Source organism: Aedes aegypti, chromosome 3, assembly GCF_002204515.2.
Source record: "Aedes aegypti strain LVP_AGWG chromosome 3, AaegL5.0 Primary Assembly, whole genome shotgun sequence".
Classification (NCBI taxonomy): Eukaryota; Metazoa; Arthropoda; class Insecta; order Diptera; family Culicidae; genus Aedes; species Aedes aegypti.
This window is the reverse complement of record NC_035109.1, coordinates 311317695-311342020: the sequence shown is the minus strand read 5'-3', so window position 1 is coordinate 311342020 and position 24326 is coordinate 311317695. Positions and strand designations below refer to the sequence as shown.

General features: G+C 35.0%; 1 protein-coding gene across 1 annotated transcript in view; it reads right to left on the bottom strand.

Moving 5' to 3' along the window:
• Window positions 1-24326, bottom strand: part of LOC5569778 (prolactin-releasing peptide receptor) — a 539879-nt gene that overhangs the window by 223836 nt on the left and 291717 nt on the right. The gene's annotated exons all lie outside the window — the stretch shown is intronic.

The window sequence follows — 24326 nt, the reverse complement described above, 5'->3', positions numbered from 1 at the left end:
CTGAAAAAGATCTACCAAATGAAAAAAATCATGGAAAAATTTGTTTTTACATATAATACGCGCCTCTATTCTCGCACTCAATTAAAAAAAGTATCAAAAGATCCCCTTTCTAAGTCCATTAACCCGACAAACAAATTCCATTATGCCCGGATGATTATTAGTTTTCACCCAGGTATGCTTTTAATCGAAAATCGATTTGCATTCCCATTTACGCCAGCAAAATCAGATGGGACATGGATTCGAACGAATAAGATTCAATACGCCGCAAACAAGAATAAGGATGATAATCTTTGGAAGATATTCTATGCCCAGGGACGTCAAGGAAATCGACGGGATGTTCGAACCCATCCACCTTCAGCTGAAAACCGTTATTCTACACAGCGATTTTTTCTATGCTATGCTGGTCTGTCTAGAGTATGGAGTTTGCTTTGAAATGATTTGAATCAATGATGCATTATTTTTGATCAAGTGAGCACAGGAGCAATTGAATTGAAAAGGCGCGAATCCTACACGAAGCATTGATATTTTCAAAGCATGCTTTTCAAAAAATCTGTGCAGCAATGATGATCCTTGAAGACTGATTCTCACGCCTAGGACGTCTGTCCAGTGAAGGAAGATACCACCAAGTTCATATGCTCTAATTGCGGGGCTAACCATAAATCCAATTTTTGGAATTGCCCTTCACGCCCATCGCTGCTGTAGGCAAAATGCCTTGAAAATAGCAAAACACCCGTTGTTAAGGGCAACCCAGAATTACTGTAGAAAAATGTTCTATTTCCCGCATTTAGAGCCTTCAATGACACTCATGATTTAGAAAATTCGTGCACCCAACATAGGCTACTTGATGAGATTCACGTTTTTGAACTACTGTACTGGGAGAGCCACGTGATTATCGCGAAAATTCAAGCCTACTACTATTACCATTCCCAGCACTGTTCATAGGCGTATAAAACATCAACTGTTTTCATCATTTGAAACTAAAGTTTTTGATACTTTAGATGTTTCTGTTGAAACACAGTTTGGTAAATATACTTTCATAGCTGTCTATTTGCCTTTTCAATGCTCTGGACAGCAAGTTAATTTGCTCCAAACTGACTTGCGAAAATTGACTCGCAATAAGTCAAATTTGTTTTGTCATTGGTGACTTTAATGCCAAACATCAGTCATGGAATAATTCTCAAAGTAATTTCAACGGCAGAATTTTATTTGATGAGTGCTCTTCAGGATATTTCTCAATCCAATACCCTGATAGCCCTACATGTTTTTCCTCTTCTAGAAATCCGTCTACGATTGATTTGGTCTTAACTGACTCTAGTCATCTTTGTAGCCAACTGATTACTCATGCTGATTTTGATTCTGATCATGTCCCTGTTACATTTCAAATATCCCAAGAAGCGATTCTCAATCCTATCAGCTCCACTTTCAATTATTTACGAGCCAACTGGAATATATAAAAAACGTATGTTGACTCTAATCTTGATGTTAACAATTCTTTAGAAACTAAACTTGATATTGACAATGCTCTTGAAACTTTAACAAATTCCATTGTTGAAGCCCGGAGCATTGCAATTCCAAAATGTGAAGTAAAATTTGAATCCGTGATTATAGACGATGATCTTAAAGGAGGAGGAGTGAGGAGTGAGGAGTGTGGTGAGGAGAGTGGCAATTTCAACGCACTCGCGATCCTGCTATGAAAATTATATGGCAGGGTTTGCACAAAGAAATCAAGAAGCGTTTTGCAGATTTAAGAAACAACAATTTTGAAAATAAAATTTCTCAATTGGACCCTGGCTCTAAGCCCTTTTGGAAATTATCTAAAATCTTGAAAAAACCTCAGAAGCTCAATACTAGCCTTGAAAGAGGAAAACAAATTATTACTAACTATTTGCGAAAAAGCTCACAAACTTGCTATGCAGTTTGAAAGTGCGCACAATTTTAATTTAGGACTTACTAGTCCAATTGAAAATGAAGTTACTCAGGAGTTCGAAAATATTCTCAATCAAGAGAACGTTTTCGAAAATGCCATGGAGACTGATTTGGAAGAAGTGAGAACTATTATTAAAAAATTCAAAAACATGAAAGCTCCTGGCGATGATGGAATTTTCTACATCCTCATCAAGAAACTTCCAGAAAGTAGCTTATCATTTTTAGTTGATATATTTAACAAATGTTTTCAATTAGCATATTTTCCTGACAAATGGAAAAATGCTAAGGTTGTTCCAATTTTAAAACCATACAAAAATCCTGCAGAAGCTTCTAGCTATCGTCCAATCAGTTTGCTTTCCTCCATCAGTAAACTTTTTGAAAAGGTTATTTTGAACAGAATGATGGCCCACATCAACGAAAATTCAATTTTTGCCAATGAACAGTTCGGATTCCGCCATGGACATTCGACCACTCATCAACTTTTACGTGTAACAAATTTGATCCGTTCCAACAAATCTGAAGGCTATTCTACTGGTCTTGCTCTTCTAGACATAGAAAAAGTATTCGACAGTGTTTGGCATGAAGGTTTGATTGTAAAATTAAAAAACTTTAATTTTCCAACATACATTGTTAGAATAATTCAAAGTTATCTGTCAAATCGTACACTTCAGGTTAATTATCAGAACTCCAGATCTGAAAGACTTCCTGTAAGAGCTGGTGTTCCCCAAGGCAGCATTTTGGGACCTATATTATACAATATTTTCACATCTGACTTACCTGAATTACCTCAGGGATGTCAAAAATCTTTGTTTGCGGATGACACAGGCCTCTCCGCCAAAGGACGAAGCCTACGTGTCATCTGTAGTCGATTGCAAAAAAGTTTGGATATTTTTTCTTCATACTTGCAAAAATGGAAGATTTCTCCTAATGCTTCCAAAACTCAACTAATAATATTCCCACTTAAACCAAAAGCTCTTTATTTGAAACCTTCAAGTAGACATGTTGTCACGATGAGAGGGGTTCCAATAAATTGGTCAGATGAAGTTAAGTATCTAGGGCTCATGCTAGATAAGAATTTAACTTTCAAAAATCACATTGAGGGCATTCAAGCCAAATGTAATAAATATGTAAAATGTCTCTATCCCCTTATTAATAGAAAATCAAAACTTTGTCTTAAGAACAAGCTTTTGATATTCAAACAAATTTTCAGGCCAGCCATGTTGTATGCTGTACCAATATGGACTAGCTGTTGTAATACCAGGAAGAAAGCTCTGCAGAGAATTCAAAATAAAATTTTGAAAATGATTCTGAAGCTTACTCTCGGGTATAGTACCAATGAGTTACATAGAATATCCAATGTTGAAACTTTGGAACAAATTTCAAATAAAATAATCAATAATTTCAGGCAAAAATCGTTACAATCTTCTATTGAAACGATTAATGCGTTATATGTTTAGGTTAAGTTAGGTTAAGTATATTCAAAGCGTTTTTTTTTTTCTCTTATAAGCAGGTGAAATCAACTCACCTGTAAAAACTCTGAACTGCTACGGGAAATGAAATGTAATATGTTATTAACAAAATGTTAATTGAATCTTAAATTTGTTTTACCAAATAAGGATGATAGTGTTGTCTAATCACACAGAACACCAAGATATAAGAAATGAATGTAATGTTTGGAATGATACTAATAAAAAAAAGAAAAAAAATCTCTGAATCCTAAGATGGCCGACTTGTGACCCCTCGCATTTTCGAACTCACAAAATTGGAGATGTAGTAGGCAAACGTTCCTGATTTTCTTATTTTAAGCTTTCCTTCAGGAGATTAGTGCCTTTGAAGTTTAAGTGCAATCTTAGAAGTAAGATTCCAAACTGTTCCACCTTAAGGCCAACAGTGACTTTAAATGCATCTGATAATTGTGAAACTTTTGATTTCTGCACAAATTCAAACCGTTTGCTATTGGGTGTGTCAATAATAATGTTTAGTGAAACTTGTTTGGTATTGTTTTCACGTAAAAGTATGGAACAACATTTTGATTTAAATGCCGAACAGTGTATTTATTCTGTCTCATATTCCGAACACCTTGATTCAAATTCCGTACAGCACGAAAAAATCGTATTCAAATGAATAATTTCGAAAATAAAATTTATGTCAACTAGCTTTACAGACCTTGAACTTGAGAAGCATCAACATTCGCAAGGTATGAAATAAATAAGAAGACCTTAACCCTTCTACCGGCAGCTTCATTTTTTATCGCAAAATGAATATTTGAATCGTTATAACTTTTTTGTTTTTCTATATTTTTGCACCATTTTTTCACAAGTTCTCAAACAACTTTTGAATTTGAGACAGAACGGTAGATGACCGGCACTACCCATAGGGGAAGGGGTGGTAAAATGAACACCTTAAGGATATCATCTTGTTTCTCATAGAAAAACAAGGAATTCGTATAGTTCTATCGCACAGCATCAAAAATAGGGATGTTTTCTAGATCAACAACACGAATGCAGACGATCATAGCTAAATTTTCACATATTTTTATCGCAAGCAAAAAATGATGCAAATGTTCATTTTACCTGCACTATGTGGGTAAAATGAACAGCTGTTGGTGGTAAAATGAACATGATGATGATGATGATGATGATTATTTAGCCACCATCAGCGCAAGGATTACCTATGGCTGCAGAATCATACCGGGATGGTATGATCTACCTGATGGATTGTTGTAGCAGGGCTAGTTAATATCTTTGAAGACCTTTGGAAGACAACACTAAGGCTGTTTTCTCATGACAAAAGGCTGGCGACCCCACGCACTTTCATCCAGTCAACAGTTCAATTAACTCCCTTAGGCTACCCCTCCCCAACACCCAATATATAGTAATATATCATATACAGTGTTAATAAAGTATCTTACCGTAAAATGATAGAAATAATGTTAGTGTGACTACCGTTGTTACTAGATACCGTGATCACCTCTGCATCTCCTGGGTAGATACATCACATCCGTTTACCATCGACACCATAAATACCTACCGACGTTGCCATTTTGTAGTTTCCCATCAAAACCACAAGCTTCGGATCGCTCAACCCGCTGCTATCAAATCCTGCCTGTATTTTCCCTTGATGAACGTTGACAGTACACTGTACCGGTGAGACAATTTCACAGCATTGAACTTGTTCCCGTCGTTGTTGGTTTTGTTTGTCGGGAAAAACTTTGCGATCCTGCCGAGTGGCTTTCCATCCTTGGCATTCACTTGCTTCCTGTTCCGTACCGACCCAGATTACAACATCTAGTTTCGCATATACACACCCGCACCACTCCGGGTCACAGGAATGATGCACATATTGGCTACTTTAAGTCACTATAAATATTCAAAATTCTGTTGAAAATCCATCTTTTCTATATTTTACGAGAAAAAATCTTGACAGACGCAGAAAAAACACAACCGCTGTTAGTGGTAAAATGAACATCATGCAAAAAAAACGAGAACGAAACAAATATTTTCGGGAATTTTCATTGCATTACCGAATATATATCCATTAAGAATTGTAATCCATACAAAAATAAATCAAATGGTACCAGATTTGACATCATATCATAAAGATGTTAACCTCACTGAAAAACCTCAAGACCTCCGAGCACAAAATGACGTGGGTTAAATTTTCAAACGTGGTTATCTAAAATCTTAGTTTTCGTTGATATTTTTACTTCAATAGACCTTCGTATCAACCCGAACACTCCGATTTATGCTCTAAATTGTCCGTGCGTGACAAAAATACATTGACATTTGTTTTAACTCGGTTAAAGGCAGGGTGTTTTACCACCCCTGTTCATTTTGCCACCACTTCCCCTACAATTAGAAGTCGCATAGGGGAATTCGGGGTAAAACCGACACCCTAAGCTAATTGATAAAATTTGTGTACTTTCCTTTGTTAAACGAACCTAAAATTGTTGTAGAATCACATATTGGTTATAAATCTATCAATCCTTGCGATGGCTGGATGATAAATAAAGGTTATATATTGATTTAAATTAAATTGATATCTCATCACTTTTAGCGGAGACAATTGAGAGTACGGGTAAGATCGACACCCTGTTGGGGTAAAACGACACATCCACTTTGAGTAGAATTTATACGTTGTGAACATCGCCATCACAACGCATCATGCTTTAAACATGACATTCGACATTAATGACCCCTGCCTCCAAAGGATTATTCACATATTACGTAAATTATTGAGGAGAGGCCAAAGATCCACTAAATATATGTGAAAATTTCAAGTGTCCCATGCTAAGATTATAAAGTTGGGGTGAATACTCATGGATATTATTAATTTGTGTTCATGGAATGCTTACGAAGATAAAGTTGTAGCGAATGATTGGTTGTGAAAATAAAAACCGTTTTATTTAAACAAAACAGAGAAGTGTAATTATTTTCAGATAATAAAAACTGTCGAACCTTATGGTTTGTAAATATACAATAAGATTAATTCCGTAAAAATATGTTTTTCGCTTGCATTAAATTCTATTAATTCTTCAATTAAGATGAGAAAAATTTCTTCAAGCTTCATCAAATAAACTAAAACCCGATAACATGGAAATATTTTTTTTAACCTAATCATTGCCTGTGGCAAGTCATATAGTGTCATATTTTACATGTTAACAAGTTCGCCATCCGTGAACTTCACTTGAATCCGAAAACATTAGATTATGAAGCAAAGAAAGGTGTCGATTTTGCCTCAAATAAATGTGTCGATCTTACCCCGAGTGGACATTTATTTTTCAATAGCGTTTTCAGCTGTCAAAAAACAAAAAAATAATTTCTCCTTCATGTTGTTATCAACGTAATAATAGTAAATGATGATGAAGACGCAGAACAAATAATAACATTTTAAAAATTTCACATGCGAAATAGTTAAAGAATAACAGCGAAATATTGCAACTGCTGTTGCTTCTATGTTATCCAATATGATTTTGTTGTTTATTTTGACAGTTTATTGATAGCGTCAATTGTAATGTCATTCGAAACACAACATTACACAAGTTAAGATAGAGCGTGGTGGAAACTGCTTGAAAATCTGCTCAAAACATGAAAAATCAAAGGATGTCGAGCTTACCCACAGTGTCGGTTTTACCCTGATTTCCCCTATTACTTTACGAACAAAGTCGTTTATTTACACAAATTTCATCAAATCGGCACTACATGGTGGTTAATATCGTTTGATCGATGAGTTTTCTCGCATAAAACGCTATTTTATGACTTCATACGTACATTTCGTTTCGTTCCGTATACTCGTACAAAGTAAGTCGGATCGCAATAAAATTTACACACTCGTATTGTATGTTATTTTTCATCATATCAAATATGCACGTATATCGCCTCCACTTTTGTACGTATAAGGCCTTTTCGCAACATCTTATACGTCAAACTTTGCGCATATAAGCATCGCATAACGCAAAAGGTGAATTCGTTATACGTACATTCTGGTTGTCTGGGTATTTTCGTAATAACACTGTGCTGACTAGATGTGATGCTGATTTTGACACTTGCTCATGTACAACAAAATCAACGGATCAAACACTGCTCTTCGTTGACTTGTTTTTTAGCACTTAAACATATATTTTTTGTGAATTAAGCATACTAGCTGATACATTTACATGCTAGCTGACTTCAATCTATAAATCCATTTTGAACAATTAATATCTCAAATTAAGTAGAAAGTGGTATTTTGGTGATTGGGACAAAACTTGTTCCGTTGGGCTACTGTGAATTCTTGCGTCAAGCAAAACATTATAAGAGACATGCACTCTTCTCTTTCATTCTCAATGAACAGACTGGTGTGAGTAAGTTTGCACACGCCTGCTCGGGAGAACACACCAAAAAAATCAAAATGTTCGCGGACCTTTACTCGCGAGTGACTTATTATGGAAATGTTGATTCATCAAATCTACAGTAAACTACCACTTTCCCTTGAAAACCAGAAATCTTGAAGGGAAAATAGCATTTTTTTCCAAAAGCGCAGTTGACTCTGAACAGCTTCGAATACGTTCACGAATCAGCAATCTGATTCTCACGAGCGTTTTATTTCGTTTTTGATCCGATTCAGCAGATATTCTTGACACTTTTCGTCACTGATTATCAGTAAAACCAGGCACATATCGTTGGAATTCAAACTTATTGTCGCTTTTCGCTAAAATATCTCGCGAAACAATTCAAAAGGGCCAATCCTACGATCGTTGATTTTGAGACAATTCTATGTGAATACTGTTCATCACATTTTCAGTTCCTATTTATCAGTATTTAAATCAATCAATGTGATTTCTTGCTCGCTGCGTGACGATTTTATATTACTACACGTTAATAACCAGTTTTATTCTGGAAACTGTAAAAAAATATGAGTTTAAATGCTTGGCCCATTTTCGATTTTCAACCAGGCATGGGTCCTTTCTTATAAGCCAACTTCAATTTTATTAGCGTGCCTTGGCTCAAGGCCTTTCGTTTTTCAGCGAATGAGCAAAAGAGAGTCATTGGCCTCTCGACATGCAAATGTCAATGACAGTTTGCGAAATTGTTCGATTGTATGCCCTCTTGGTGGAGAGAGAACCGATATTGGCTGTTTTGGGCAGGGGGCAAATTAATGATGTCGATAAAAGCGGTTATTGGCCGTTTTGAAAATCGAATATATAACCGTTAGTTTTATGATTATGCTGACGATGTTTGCATAGTTTGTAAGTGTTGGAAGATGCTATCCAATGGTATCAAAACCCGATTTGTTTACAATTTGATTGTTGACCCTTTAGAAGTATTAAGCGGGCCTAAAAGACGAATAAGTGGTAGGTAAAATAAGTGTTTTCCATAGAAAAATTGATCGTTTTGACTCATGAATTAGTTTTAAAACTGACTTTATTTCCTTGCAATTTATTAGAAAAATGCCAACACTGAAACTGTTTATTTTAAAGAAAATGTTGTATTAAGAAGTTGTAGTGAACCGTTTGGACTACAAAAAAAATATACACTGAAAAAATATTTATTTTTTAATGAAAAATTCAAAAATCAAACTTTTAAAATTTACACAAAAATTCAATTTTTAATATTTTTTTAAATTTTCACCATACAGTATTGATAGTAAAAAGATGTTTGAAACAAAGTTTCATGATACGGAGAGGAACTAGCCATACGACTGAAAATCTCTTTAATAAAGGTAATAATAATAATAATAAAAGTTTCATGATGAAGAATTTTTTGATTAAAAAGGTTTTCTAAGAACAACTTTCGGTAGACTTTCAAGATTTTGTTTTTGGTTGTCAAAATAAATACGTTCTGACAATACACAACGAATCTTGAAATTATTCTGAACTATAATGATTATCTCTAGAAGTAGTCATTTTCGAATTATATCATGTTCAAAGCAAAAATAATATTTTTATAATGAAATAGGCCATTTTCACAAGTTATTCGCGATTCTCCATCAAGAGCACTACGTTTTAGAGAAAAGATGCCATATTTCTTTCCACTTAATTATTATTTTTGATGGATAATCGCGAATAATTAAATAAATGGCCTATTATATTATGAAATTAATAATTTTTAGCATTAAACTTCGTATAATTCGGAAATGGCTACTTCTCAAAAAGTTTTCCAGATAACCATTATGTTTCAGAAAAATTTCAAAATTCTCATTGTATCATCAGCACGTATTTATTTTGACAAAAAACTAAAATTTGGAAATCGACCAAAAGTTGAACCAAGAAAAACCTTTTTATTAAAAATTTCTACACCATGAAACTTTGTCATAAACATCTGTCTACTATCAAAATTCAAGGGTAAAAATTAAAAAAAATATTAATAATGGGGTTTTTGCGTAATTTGAAAGAGTTGGAATTTTTTAAATAAGTTGCATGCGAAAATTGATAGGCCATTTTCAAAAGTTATTCTCTAGTCAAAATGAACGATTTTTCTATGGAAAACACTTATTCTATCAAACCAAAAACATGTGCAAAATTTTCTGCAAATCAAAGATGGTCGAGTTCTGTGGCTGACCGATTTGATATGGAATTCGTCTTTTCAAAAAGGAGCGAATAAACAATCCGTCATAAGAAATGGATTGAGCATTTTGAGCAATAAACAAATCAAAGAAGCTCAACAAATATTTACTTCCGGTAAATCTATAAAATAAGCAATGATAAATAAACGTTAAAAACCTAACAATAAACAGTGAAATAAGAAAAGCTCTTAAGAAAATAAAACATTATATTATGTTATATTACATTTTATTAAATATTATTATACATTAGCTCAAAAATTTGCATGACTAGGTAAACATGAGTAGACATTTATTTTTTGGCTTTCATAGAATACTGAACGAACATGAGCTTACTATTGATTTTTCATGCGTTACACGGAAACGCGAATACACTTGCAATTAAATTCTTTCAACTCAAACTTGAGAAAATGTATTTATCCAAACAACCGTTGACATTCGTGGGGAAGAGAGAGAAATTTTTGGGATGAAAGAATAATCAATATACTGAATTTTGAGTAAACTAAACTCAAAAATTAGGTAGACAGTTCTTAGTGTATAATTCACATGCATTAGCTTATAAGTTTAACTTACACAAAACACATTAAATGATATGACTTTCAGTTTTGGTTTCTGAGAAATCGTTAAATATTCTGTGGCATAGTTAGTCATTGTATCTGGTTTAAACCCTACATTTAAGCTGTCAAGCTAAGAATCACCAGCTGCTATAACTGGTTAGGATTAAGAAAAAAAATCTGACTCATGGAAATATGGAACAGAAATGCTTTGAAAGCTGTTTGAGGGGATCATTATAGTAACCAATAATCGATTTCGAGTTCTGGAACGTCGACTGATGGAGGTTTCACTCTAGCACTTTGTTATACAACATGCAACCATAAGCGTTAAGAATATTACATTTAAAATAAATTGAAATTTGAGAACATGGGTTTTATCAAACAATGCAGACAATTGTGCTGCAATGAATAATGTAGTAACACGATCAAATTGACTCCGTAAAGCCCCAAAGCGCTTGAGCCTTTTAAAAATCAATTTATTTTGAAAAATGTTTGTGACATGCATTTGTGGTTCATAATCGACAGCATTTGAACATGAATAACTCTTTAATGTATTTAAAATTAGTGCTTTTTATGATTATGTCTCAAAAAGGACGCAAATCAAAATTTAATTGTCGTTTATTTATTTTTGAAGCAAGACTCCGCTAAGGATTATAAGTAATCAGAAAAAAACAACTTTAAACCAAGTTTAGATGGTATTTTTGTTATGCTTAATACGATAATAAAAACACGTATGAATATCAGTGATTCCCTTCAAATTTGTGGATTTATAAATGCACAAAACTTCAAAATGGGCCCTAAAACGTTTTTTAAATTTTGCTCGGACGTGCACCTTAGTCATAGAAAACGACTGATGAGTACAAAAATAATGGAGATTTTTTCTGATAATAACGGTTCAGTGAGCACCGTGGTAAGAGTACAAAAAAGAATTATTCTGAATCTTCGAAAAAATAAATTATTTTATCTAATAAATTGAAATATGCTTTAAAAGTGATAAAATAATCTTTTTAAGTATTTTGAGTGTGTTTCCCGTACGACTTCTATACGAAATGTAAACTTGCAAAACGTTCACTTTATTCAACAAACTTTGAATAGTTCGCCAATGTAAGTGTTGGCATAAGAGTGTTCTGTGATGGTCCAGCAATTCGAGTTTTTTTTTCTTTTCATATGAGTAAAATTTGGTACCACATGCTTTCGTCCTGATAGCTGTAGGAATGTTGTGAGTGTGTCGACATTATTCTCTTCTACATAGAAATGTTTCATATTAATTGAAAATTTATTATTTGAATGCATGTTAATATCTCAAAAATAATTGTTTATCATGGTCTAATCGCTTACACAGCGTAACAAAAATGACATTTTCGCGTGTCTCAAGGATCAAATCATGTGTCTCCAGTAGATTTGGGATCGCTGAATCTGATGCCGTTCTTAGAAATGTTCCAGCACGTCACAATTTTTAGCTACACGTCGCCAAAGTTGTGTAAAACACTGGTTTTATTGAAGTTAACGTGAAATTTAAGGTATGATTTACCAAAATTTTATGTGGTCTAATTCACCAAGAATGTAGAATTATACTTTACCTTATATTTTAGACTAGTGGTCCCGGCAAACTTCGTCTTGCCATCAAGTAGGCTGTTGAAAGATATCATGAAATTTGCCATTCAAAATGACAGATTAGTTTTTTTCTCTCTTTAATGAATGTTCGAATCCTCTGAGCAGAATCTCAAATAGAGAAACTTAAAAGTAGATGGAGTACCGTGTACCTTTTAATTCCGCTCCCAAATGCTTATCTAGATTAGGATCAACAAAGGATAAAATTAATAAACTGAATAGAGCAGGAGTATATAAAATTTCATGCCCCCATTGTAATAAAATCTATATAGGACAAACAAAACGAACTCTAGAAATAAGATACAAAGAGCATATTGCTGAGGTAAAAAAAAGCGGGCAAGGAATTAGAAAAGGGATTAGCGTATGATTTTAAATCAAAAGTGGCTGAACATGTTTTCCAGGATGGACATCAAATGACAAGCGATAACATAGATATCGTACGAAGCGTATCTTCATCTTGGAAACTAGACGTCGCTGAAAGTTTAGAAATTTACAAACAAAAGCCTTCACTACTTCTTAATAGGGATCAAGGAAACGGACAGTCAAGGCTGTTTAAGTTTGTATGTAAGAAATATAAACGAGCTTGAATACATAGGTAGATAATTAGGGATTTGTATAGTTATTATTATCCCCCTTTTCAATTTTTGACCAAGACATGACAGGTATACTCCTGTCGAAATTTTTTCCTGGGTAGATTGATTGCGTAGGTACTTATCTGGTGTTTGTATTTAAGGTAGAGAGATGCGACGATTTCTTCAGTGGATACGAGTAACTGACACTGAAGAAGACTGCAAGTGGTAGTCGAAATACGCGTATCTGTCAAAGATAAGCATTTAGGAGCGGAATTAAAAGGTACACGGTACTCCATCTACTTTTAAGTTTTTCTAGTTTTTTCTCGTTTTCCTGACTCTACTGAAAACTTTTCTAGACGTTTTCCCGCACAAACACGTCGCATCCCCTGTCGAACGCAACAGTGACAGAATTGTGCAAATCCGTTGACCCATTCTCAAGCCATTTTGTGACATACAAACGCCATTTTAATTTTAATTTATTTAGAATAAGATATAATTTGGTTGGAATTGCACGATACAATTTAGGTTAAATCGATTGCATCTAAACCCTCTTTAAATAAATTTTGAGCATATAAAGTATTGTGTACTTTCTTGAAAAGTATTGTTATACACATTAAGATCGAATTCTGTGGCAAATTAAGCAATTTAATTGTCATACAAGCAAGACAACTTGCATGTAAGTTGGTTTAAACAGTCAAATTTAACATTTTCAACAGCTAATATCTCAAAAATCTGACGTGATATGATATTTTTGAAAACCGCAATGGATTCAGCAACCTTGCGGTTGCTGTTCAGTGAATACAGTATTTTGGTGCTTGAAACAAAAACGTGTTCCGCAGTGTTATCAAAGTGAAACCTGTGATCCAACGATCCTCCTCATTAACAAGCATCCCTCCCAATAACCTGTGTGGAGATGCAGAGGTAAACACGGTCCCCAAATAGCAAAGGTTACACCCTAACATTCCTTCTCCTAATCTCACCCGACTGCAAGGACAAGGACGGCGCCGTTATTGACCTTGTATAGATAGAGGCATTGAATTATGCACACTGATGAAGATTATGGCCAATCCCAGCCGAACGTCTAGTTAATTCTTTGTGCATTTTCTCTGACCTCGGTCAATCACGGAATAGCAACCACTGCACAATGGACCGAATTGATAATTTAGCCGGAAAAAAGTGTATTCTCTGTTCTAGTTAAATTCTACAACTTAGCTGAAGACAGCATGCCGTTAACTTTGAAATCTTGTGAGTTATAAGCAAATTTTGAGTTTTTTTTTTAATGTAGTTTTGAAGTAAATTTTCTCAATTTACAAAAATTATGTTCTCCCAGTTTTTGCAGCAAATGTTGCCTATTGTATGGTCTTTCTAATGCCACTAAAAGAAAATTTTTATCAAACCAACTCCATGAGTTATGGGCATCTAAAGATTTCATAGTTTTTCACTTAAATTTGCTTATAACTTCAAAATCACAAGTATTACAAACTTGCGATGTTCAGCAAAAATGTGTATCTTTACTTCCTCTGCAACTCTTCTGAAGACCACATTCACTTAACACTGAAAATAAAAAAGTTAGATCAAAAAACTGTTTTTTTTGGGTCCATGTTTTGAATTGGCCACATCCCCGGGGCACCTGGAATCTACTATAAAGTGGTCATGACAGCCGGTGGTGCTGGAAATGCTTCGGAAAGCATAACCTTTTAAAATCATGAAGTTTGATGCCCATATTGATATGGTTCCAGATATGTTCATAATTGACCACTTCCCCCAGGGCACCTGGAACCTTCTATAGAGTGGTCTGTGCATCTAATGGTTCTGAATACGCTGCAGGAAACATCATTTTTAAGGTTGATGTCCACTTGGATATAGCTCCGGATAATATTTACATGATTGGAAATACAAACATGACTGACCATGCTTTCCGGAACCAGTTTTACGGAAATGGTCATATTTCTGAAGATTTCCTACCAATCTTAATGCGTCCGGTGGCATTCAACTTCCTATAAGTTCTAGTTTCTAGGAAAATTGCAAACATCTATCTAACTTTACACCACACAAAAATACAAGCGACAGAAAAAATGACATTTGGACATGACCTCAGAAAATCCGGAACATCTCCGGTGTCCAGTGGCCAATATGCATGGCCAAGGAAGTTCTTAAAACTGGACCAAATTTGCCGTCGACTGCTTCCAGATGCATCCAATTTCATTCATTTTTCATAAAGTTATAAGCATTTGAATTTGGGCAAAATTTTGCCTATCTCAATCATTTTGCCTATCCCCTGTATATGCTTCATAGGAGATTTACCCTTCTTTAGATCATTGGCTGTTCTTCATTGTTGTACTGATGTACAAGAATCGCAAGTGATTGAATATAAGAAAAAAATGTCTGTGAGTTTTTCGGTTTCCACCGTAAATCATGGCCACGTGGCACTCCATGAGATTTCTAAATATCTCCGGTACCAGACAGCTAGAACCAACAATCAGGGTAAATACTGAACTATTGAAGAGTTTTTTGGCAGTCTTTCGCAAATGGTGTCAAGCTATTTCAAAACAAAAAATAACAAGGTTTAAATTATAAAGAGTGAAAAAGTTTATCGTTCTTTCGCAGGACTGAATAATGTATACAAATATTTATCCGAAAGATCTTTTGGTTGAGTCATTAGGGTTATACTGTTAAAATAAGGATTAGCTATAAACTTATCATATTTCAAACATAATTTTTCCATCTTTGAATAAAAGGGTATTGAGTTATTTTGCGATCTGTCGCAAAGGTACACGTCCAAACCAAACGTCCCAGCTCTTTTTTTGCCAGGTCAGCTTAAAAAAAGCAAAAAAGGTATTTAGTGATGAAAAAGTTACATTTTTTTGTAACTTGATCGAGAGAGCACATTTTTCTAAGTATAACACAATGTAATTGATTCAATGACATTTCAATTTACACAATGACAGTTTTTCCCTTGGGAAAATTTGTCGAGGGTTGATTCAAAAGTGATTTCTATGCTAACATCGAACGTGTATACAAAATTGTTCCAAGGCACGAAAAATTATGAAATGTTGGGTTCTGGCTCAATTTTTAACGTGAAATCAGAAAATGTAGAAAAATAGATACCCCTAAACAAGCCAATTCCGCCATACATCTTGCACGTTATAAATATTATTTCAATTATTTGTTCACTGTAGCTGTACTATGCTCTTGATATAAATGTCCAATCCTCTTGATATAAATAATCTGAAAGTTGGCTACACAATGTTTCAAGCTATTAGTACAAATAATATGAGTATATTCAAGATACCAAAATGACAAGTATCGAAAAACTCGGTAGCCTAAAATTCTTCATAAATTTGTCGATCATTTGATTTCAAGGTTGAAAATAAATTACAAAAAATGATTCTGGGGAATGGTTTTCTGGCAAATGGTCCATTCTGGCGAATGGTTTTCTGGCAAAAATCATTCTGGCGAATTGATTCTGGCAATTGGTTTTCTGGCAAATGTCATACAATCAAAATTTTAACTTAAATAAGGGCCACCCTATTCAACTTTTTTCTTAAAAGATGCAAAACTCAATTACGAATAACTTCTCTGAAGACATCGAACGTCTAAAATCGACGAGAACAGAGAATACACTTTTTCCGGCTAAATTGTCGATTCGGTCCATTGTGCATTACACTATGGGCCAGGGACGCAATCTGGCGGGACAAAATTAATAACTCGGTAACGAAGCGTTTCCGGTATTTGGTGTCTTCGGCAAAGTTTTTTTGTTACAACGAGAACCATCTACTGACATAAACGGATAGTTCGTAAATCGTTCACATAGGTGGCGCCACAATCTAACTTTTTACTTTGACGTTCTAAAGACTTGGCATGTTCGGCAAAGTTGTTCATTTTGATAAAATAAAAAACTCTCTCGAAGACGTCAAAATTCCACAGCCTACTGTTTTCGAGTTATTGGCGAAATTAGAAAAAAATAGTGAAAAAACGATTTTTTTCAACGAATTTGACATTTTTCCTAAGAACCATGACATATAATATTTTTTGCAGACAACAAACGCAAGCTCTGGTGGAAAAAATTAATAATACGACGCATAAAACCTAAGAAATTATGAAAAAACTTGAAAAATAGAACAATTTTTGAACCTTAATATCTCCAGAAGCGCAAAAAATCGCAAGCCCAAATTATCAGACAACATAGAGTAATACTTGATGAAACGGATGTCAAAATTCCAGAGAGGAATATTTTGGTGTTTTTGAGATTTTTTAATTTTTTTACGGTTTCCTTTCCATTACGCGATTAATATTTTCATGGCAAATATTTAAGTGTATTTTTAAATTATCGGAAAAATATATTTTATTATTTCATAAAATTATTATATCTGCTCACAGTACAAGCTGGCTTTGGATTTCATCTCGAATTCGTTGTCACAGTTTTCCGGAAGCTCGATTAAACACATATTTAAGGTTAAACAACCTAACAGTTCTCAAAATCGAAGGAATCTCCAAATTGATACCTTTGATCTGTATCCTCTGTTACGAAACATCCAAGAATCAACGCTCTTTCCACTTTAAAACAAATCTACAAGCTCCGGACAAGAGATCGTGCGCTCTGAAAATTTAGTATTTAGAGATATCGACATGAATATGCTTTAAAATTTGATTTTCCTTGTTAAAAGTAACACATTCACAAAATAAATTGCTCACCTCGAACCATGATGACAGCAATTATCTGACACATGATCAAGTCTTTCATGGTATTCCACGCTCCAATTATGTGCATCATATGTCTCAGAACGTGTAAATTGTTTCGTTCGAACTGTGTAAGCTAAAATGTAGCAAAAGTATTGATTTCAATTTCTTCTCCATCGGCTCCCCTCTCGCTACGCCCATGGCCATAGGCACCGTCATTTCACAATGAAGGCGATTGAAATGTGATTAAAATAGTCTGCACGAGGATAATGGTGGCGCCTCCCACGCAGTAAAGCTGCTTGTGTGCGTTGTAATAGCATTATAGCTGCGGGTTTAAGTCCATCATGCTGATTAACAGAAGCATTTTAACGGTGGCATTGGAAACTTTGAATGGCAAAACAAAAATGTTTCAATTATGTTTCTTAAGCAAATTAAAATACTCAACAGCGATTGAGGTTTCAGGCAACGAAAAATCATTGATTTAATATTCCCTTTGTATCCTTTTTCCAGCTTAGCTTAGCTTAGCTTAGCTTAGCTTAGACTGACTACACATATCAATGGTTGCTATTCCGTGATTGACCGAAGTCAGTGAAAATGCACAAAGAATCAACTAGAAGTTCGGCTGGGATTGGCCATAATCTTCTTCAGTGTGCATAATTCAGTGCCTCTATTTATACAGGGTCAATAACGGCGCCGGCCACGTCCTTGCAGTCAGGTGGGATTGGGGGAAGGAATGTTAGTGTGTAACCTTTGCTTTTTGGAGACCGTGTTTGCCTCTGCATCTCCACAAAGGTTACTGAGAGGGATGTTTGTTAATGGGGAGGATCGTTGGGTCATAGGATTCACTTTGATAAGCGATTAGACCATGATAAACAATGATTTGTGAGATATAAACATGCTTATACGTAAATATAATATTTTCATTTGATATGAATAATTTCTATGTAGAGAAAAATTATGCCGACACTTGAGGTGACGAACCATTCAAAGTTTGTTGAACAAATACCTAAATGTAACATTCCTACAGCTGTCAGGACGAAAGCATGTGTTATTATATTTTACTCATTTGAAAAGAAACAAAAAACTCGATTGGTTGGGACATCATAGAACACTCTTATTCTTATGCCGACACTTACAGTGGCGAACCATCCAAAGTTTGTTGAATAAAGTGAACCTTTCGCAAGTCTACACTTGTAGTGTCGAACCATTCAAAGTTTTTTTTAATTACAAAAATAAAGGTATATAAGAGGTGTTCTGAAAAAAAAAAATGTTAAACATAAATAAATCATGAATCAGAGTTTGTGTCGACACTCACAGTGACGAACCATCCATAGTTTGTTGAAAAATCATATTTACATCCCACCATTGTAACGATTGAATGTGCAGTCATACATATTTTATAGATTAGAAATAGTAGCATGAAACGAGCTCACCAATTGATCCGTTATCCTTGACTGAGCAGCCACAATCCACTTTCGGCTTCACTCGTTTGCTCGGCTATAAAAAAGCATTCAGGAAAAAAAAAAAAAAAATAAGCGCGCGACCCAAAAAGAATAAAAAAAAAAAAAAACTGTTCGGGCTTTCTTGACGCACTGCCCAGGAGCAAGCGTCAAGGTCGAAGGATCAAACAGAACTAACCGATCGCGGCACTTTTTCAGTTACTCCAACCGAACTCACCGATCACGCCACTTTTTCACTTACGAGACCGACGCGCGACATGTTTGATCCCGCCCTCGTCGCTTGCCCCGGGAAAAGCAAGTGTCAAGGTCGAAGTATCAAACAGAACTCTATTCCCTTTGTATCCTTTTTCCAAACGAAAAAAATCTCAGATATCGTTATCTTTCCGAACGAAAACCAGAGCCAACCCATTAGCCAAATGGTTATAGTCACGATTACCATTATCAAAACGGACCCTCATCGCTACTAAGTGAAAAAGGACAGAACCGTGAGCTTCACCCATTGATGAGAGTTCGAACGACATTTATACAGCTGTGACCAGGGCGGGAAATTATATGCTTGAGCACATTCCGACTGCAAATCAGCATCGATGATAATGGGATAAGGAAAAAATCGCGAAATAAAATATTATAAAAGTACACACAGAACTCATCCGTTTTATTGCTTTTTAGTGAATCTTCGTTCTGGACATTGATTAAACAGAATTGGAAAACTGTCTGAGATGAAGATTCTGTTCCAAACCTAAAGCTTTAAGGTAACAACCTCTACCCAAAATTCGATACCAGCAACCCATTCAATCAATTACCCACTTGACGCCAATCAAAGATGATTCAAAAGCGCTGCACTCAAATGGTGTCGGTATCCTCCTTAAGATGAACCTTTCTCAACCACCAGCATCTTCACGAAATTGCAGCTCATCTCCGAAAAAGTATTGACTGGCTGCTTCGAAGCGCACCCGAATCCGAAAGATTTGATTCTTTATGCAGAGGAATGTAGTCCAAAGGAATCAGCTGGGGAATTTCGCCTAGCTCTCTGGCATCATCTGTCTTGCTCAGTTCAAAAGGACACGCTGTACACTGAGTAAGAACGAATGAATTGTTGGTCAAAGTTTACTTATATTTTTGGCACTATTTGATAAGCTGAAGCCACCGTCAGTTGAACATCACAAAATCTTAACTAAAGGCCAAAATTTAGAAAATAGCTTGATTTCAGTATTAGGTATCAGAAAGCTTTCCTCAGCCGAGTGATTGGAGTCCGCGGCTACAAAGCAAAGCCATGCTGAAGATGTCTGGGTTCGATTCCCGGTCGGTCCAGGATCTTTTAGTAATGGAAATTTCCTTGACTTTCCTGAGCATAGAGTATCATCGTGCCTGCCACACGATATACGAATGCGAAGATGGCAACAATGGCAAAGAAAGCTCTCAGCTAATAACTGTGGAAGTGGTCATTGTACACTAAGCTGAGAAGCAGGCTCTGTCCCAATCTAAGCAGCCAGTGGGAGTGGTTGGCTGCGGGGAAGGTGGAAGTGACGATTCTATGACACTACCTCGAATGCCACTGCCCCGAATGCCACTACCCCGAACGCCACTACCCCGAACGCCACTACCCCGAATGGGTCACTACCCCGAACGCCATTACCCCGAATGGATAACATTTTGAGACGGCTTTAGGACATTTCGTCGAATGACATTTGGTCGAATGACGTTTGGTCGAATGACATTTGGTCGAAAGTACATTTGGTCGAAAGGACATTTCGTCGAATGGAAATTTGGTCGAACTGCTTTGGAACATTTATATTGATAGTTGTACGGAAATTTGGCTGAAAGCTTATTTTCAAATGGTTTATTGAAATATTATTTGGTGAAATTGATCATTATTTTCTTAAAGTTGATCATTAGTTTTTTAAAGTTTGTTAGATAACGTAATAATCTGAATCATTAACTTTGTTGAATAAAAATATGACATTTTATGAAGTCTTATTTTTAAAGTTCATACATCTTTTTATTTATAATCTGAAGTTATGCCAAAATCTAGGGTTTTTATGATTGTTCAAATGAACCTTTTAAAAGAATTTTTTGTACATTGACTAAAATATTTAGCTCTAGTGAATTTATGATTCTTTGAAAATATCATCATTCTTTGAAAAACTGCTCCACGAGCTATTTTATTACTCAACGATATGAACACACTTTTTTTATTATTTATTATTCTTTTGAAATGTCATCGTTCTTTGTAATGAACTGCTGATCTTCATCTGATAGAAGCATTCGGTGAGTATGGTCGGGATCTTTCTTTGAACTTTGGGTCTAGCAGCTAACGAACGTGGGTAAGCTTTTGATTGTGGAAATCAGAATCAAAAAAGCAGGAAAAATTGCTTTAAGGAAAACTTTTATCACGAAGTGAATGTTAGGTGTCGGGAGCTCTACTTATAGCCAATTGGCTTATTGTGACTTCCAGCTTAATAACATTCCTCAAGCAATTAAATGGCTTTGCTGACAGTGTTGATCACCTCGGGTGAATAACAGAGTTTGTAGTAGAAGCTTTGAATTGTTAAAATGAAAATTATGCTAATTCTATGTATCGGGAAAGGGAAGATGAGTTGACTGAGGCGAAAAAAGTTGCTTCCTTTTAAGATCAGCTTATCTCGAATCGCAGAACATCAGAGCATGCCTGAACGAAAAAGCATCATGAAACGTCAAAAACGCGAGAGGCTGATCAATATGTTGCATGAGCGTCAAATCGAATAACAAAACTTAAGTAATCGTGCGTATATTGTTGGTAAAATGGACAAGTATCTTTCAATTATTCAATCACTCCTACTCACTGCTACTCTCGACGATAGTCAGACTAAACGTAAAACTTTGTTTTCATACTATTTAGATTCGACAACTATCCTTTCCACAAAATGTCGGTTCGACCAAATGTCATAGATTCTTTTGAGACATATTCTAGTTAGAGAGTGGGGAGATAATTGTACGATTACTTTTGAGAATTTCACGAGTTTGGCTCAAAAATGTGTTTTTCAAATATTAGAAGACAAAAAAGCAGCTAGTTGTTCAGCAAATAATTTTTACACACTAAGTTTTGTCCTCTAGTTTTGGGAAGATTCACACAGCCACATTGCAATGCTCTGAAGAACAGCCTATTTCGAAAAGAAGGGTGAATTTATTATGAGAAGGATAGCTATAATATGTACAAAATTAGGATGTAGTAAAGGGCCCAGATAGCCGTAGCGGTAAACGCGCAGCTATTCAGCATGACCATGCTGAGGGTCGTGGGTTCGAATCCCGCTGGTCGAGGATCTTTTCGTAAAGGAAATTTTCTCGATTCCCAGGGCATAGAGTATCTTCGTACATGGCACACGATATACGCATGCAAAAATGGACAATCGGCAAAGAAAGCTCTCAGTTAATAACTGTGGAAGTGCTCATAAGATCACTAATCTGAGAAGCAGGCTTTGTCCCAGTTGGGACGTAATGCCAGCAAGAAGAAGAAGAAGAAGTCTCTTATTGGACGGCGGTAGCCACTTCCTCTACTCATCTTATAGGTGTCGGGCATAAAGATTAAGATCTTCTTAAAGATTTTGTTTCGTAAACGATGGTAATGGAAGTTCACCCTGAGATAGTCACTGCAAAAGTTGTTCTATGGAACCCGCCTAAAAACCAACCTAATAGACGACCGTTCCGCTATCGCACTTGTACACTTGTACATGTTAAAAAAATCGGCGGCCTCTGATTGACGCTACAGTAAGAACTTTTGTTGATTTGTGGGATCATTAATGTAAATTTCTGTGAGATAACCACAAAAAAAAATATTTTTTCCGATTCAAGATAATGAAGAAATGATGATGGCAGAAAAGTGGTGAGAAAATCTGTTTTAATACAAGAAGATAAAAGAAAGGGAAATTTTCCGATTAGAATTATAGCAGGAATCACTTTAGTGAATGCCTTCAAGATAAATTCCTTTATAAAAAGCTGTTCTATATGGAAATATAAGTGACTAGCCTATCCAACATAAACGTGAAAGAACAGCCTATTTAAAAAAGAAGGGCAAATTTCTGGTGAAATGTCTGCAGCTATGACGTGAATGATCACTGTAACAACGTGATGCTATGACACAACCCACATTCATAAGAAAGAAAAATATTTGTTCAAAAACAAAATTGAAATATGAACAACACCAACAAGTCCAAATTCCGGTGATTACGCTTCTGTTAAGCAACACCATAGTGAGGGTTATGGATTCGAATTCCTTTCAGTCAATAAAAGGCTTATTTTATTAAAGAGTGATTCCAAGCAACAGCACCAAAATTTGGTAAATTTTTTAATTCATTTTTTTCTATTGAGCTGAAACTTTGCACAGTTTTCCAGTTCCATCTAAATCGTCATTTTCCGATATCAAATCTTCAAGTTGAGTCACGACTAACTTTTCAAAAGGGTGTATGTGAAAATGGTTCAAAAATATTCAAAAAGCTGCACAGCAAAAACGGTTCGTTCGATTGTTAGACAACTAAAGAAACAAAGTTAGACAACTAAATAAAGATTCCAAAAAAAATACACACAGTAAAAAAAATATTTTTTTTTGCATTAAAAAACATAATTTTTGACACAAAATCTCAAATATCTCAAAACCCTATCGGAATACCAACGGAATAATTTTTTGAGGGAAAACGGTCCATTATATTAGCTATCTACCATAAAAATTTGGTGATGGTAAACCAATAAACAAAAAAGTTATGACATTTCAAACATGTCACAATTTTCATTATTATGGGAACCGCAGTTTGTTGCTGATTTTATTGTTAAGGGCCTTGCGTGAATTAAACAAGTCGTTTTCATGTATTCATTAGTATTATGTATATTATATGTATAAATATTATGTATATGTATAAATATTATATGTATATGTATATATGTATAAATTAAAATGAATTAACAGATTACACGAAAATATTTTTTTTTTTATCAGGATATTATTTTTTTTAGAGTATGATCGATGAGTTTCTAAATGTTATATATAAACTTTAAATGTTTTGGATTTGGGTATGCGTTATGAGATCATGAAAACATTTTATTAATACTTATTTATTTATTTATTGTTATTCAATTTTTTACAATATCGAACACTTTTGCATCATTATCAGTACAGTTCGAGTATAGTTTTGCTTTAATTTTATTTTCTGACAATGGAATGAAACAGTGAAATTTTTGGGTTCCTTGGATCGTTTTCGCGTTATTATATTGCTCGCTGAGCTCTGATGCCGTTAATTCGTACTCTTCAGTAGTAGTAAAACAAAATGATAATTTTGTTAAATCTTCTTCTTTTCTGCGATTCGCCCAATCAAATAGTTCTTTTGCAGTTTTGATTGGATGCTCACGTTCTTTGGCTAAACTTGCTCTTGTGGCCATGCGCTTTATGGTTCCTCCAATAGCATCACAAGGACCTTTGCCATGTGACGTAGCAAAGAAATGCCATTCTGCATCAA